The sequence below is a fragment of the Oncorhynchus tshawytscha genome, unplaced genomic scaffold (genome assembly GCF_018296145.1).
Source record: "Oncorhynchus tshawytscha isolate Ot180627B unplaced genomic scaffold, Otsh_v2.0 Un_contig_10377_pilon_pilon, whole genome shotgun sequence".
Taxonomy (NCBI): Eukaryota; Metazoa; Chordata; class Actinopteri; order Salmoniformes; family Salmonidae; genus Oncorhynchus; species Oncorhynchus tshawytscha.
In genome coordinates this window covers 47,761-49,750 of record NW_024608659.1, presented here as the reverse complement: position 1 = coordinate 49,750, position 1,990 = coordinate 47,761, and positions in this window count along the sequence as shown.

Sequence of the window (1,990 nt, the reverse complement as noted above, 5' to 3'; positions counted from 1 at the left end):
ATATGACAGACCAGCTAGATCTACTGTCTCTATTATATTATGACAGACCAGCTAGATCTACTGACTCTATTATATTATGACAGACCAGCAAGATTGACTGTCTCTACTATATTATGACAGACCAGCAAGACCTAATGTCCCTATTATATTATGACGGACCAGCTAGATCTACTGTCTCTATTATATTATCACAGACAAGCTAGATCTACTGTCTCTATTATATTATGACAGACCAGATAGATCTACTGTCCCCATTATATTATGACACACCAGCTAGATCTACTGACTCTATTATATTATGACAGACCAGCTAGATCTACTGTCTCTACTATATTATGACAGACCAGCTAGACCTAATGTCCCTATTATATTATGACAGACTAGCTAGATCTACTGTATCTACTATATTAGGACAGACCAGCTAAATCTACTGTCTCTATTATATTATGACAGACCAGCTAGATCGACTGACTTTATTATATTATGACAGACCAGCTAGATCTACTGTATCTATTATATTATGACAGACCAGCTAGATCTACTGTCTCTACTATATTATGACAGACCAACTATATCTACTGTCTCTATTATATCATGACATACCAGCTAGATCTACTGACTCTACTATATTATGACAGACCAGCTAAATCGACTGTCTCTATTATATTATGACAGACCTGCTAGATCTACTGTCTCTATTATATCATGACATACCAGCTAGATCTACTGACTCTATTATATTATGACAGACCAGCTAGATCTACTGTCTCTACTATATTATGACAGACCAGCTAAATCTACTGCCTCTGTTATATTATGACAGACCAGCTAGATCTACTGACTCTACTATATTATGACAGACCAGCTAAATCTACTGTCTCTATTATATTATGACAAACCTGCTAGATCTACTGTCTCTATTATATCATGACAGACCAGCTAGATCTACTGTCTCTACTACATTATGACAGACCAGCTAGATCTACTGTCTTTATTATATTATGACAGACCAGATAGATCTACTGTCTCTTCTACATTATGACAGACCAGCTAGATATACTGTCTCTATTAGATTATCACAGACCAGCAAGACCTAATGTCCCTATTATATTAAGACAGACCAGCTAGATCTACTGACTCTATTATATTCTGACAGACCAGCTAGATCTACTGTCTCTACTATATTATGACAGACCAGCTAAATCTACTGCCTCTATTATATTATGACAGACCAGCTAGATCTACTGACTCTACTATATTATGACAGACCAGCTAGATCTACTGTCTCTACTATATTATGACAGACCAGCTAGACCTAATGTCCCTATTATATTATGACAGACTAGCTAGATCTACTGTATCTACTATATTAGGACAGACCAGCTAAATCTACTGTCTCTACTTTATTATGACAGACCAGCTAGACCTAATGTCCCTATTATATTATGACAGACTAGCTAGATCTACTGTATCTACTATATTAGGACAGACCAGCTAGATCTACTGTCTCTACTATATTATGACAGACTAGCTAGATCTACTGTTTCCATTATATTATGACAGACCAGCTAAATCTACTGTCTCTTCTACATTATGACAGACCAGCTAGATATACTGTCTCTATTATATTATCACAGACCAGCAAGACCTAATGTCCCTATTATATTATGACAGACCAGCTAGATCTACTGTCTCTATTATATTATCACAGACCAGCAAGACCTAATGTCCCTATTATATTATGACAGACCAGCAATATCTACTGACTCTATTATATTATGACAGACCAGCAAGACCTAATGTCCCTATTATATTAAGACAGACCAGCTAGATCTACTGACTCTATTATATTATGACAGACCAGCTAAATCTACTGTCTCTATTATATTATGACAGACCTGCTAGATCTACTGTCTCTATTATATCATGACAGACCAGCTAGATCTACTGACTCTATTATATTATGACAGACCAGCTAGATCTACTGTCT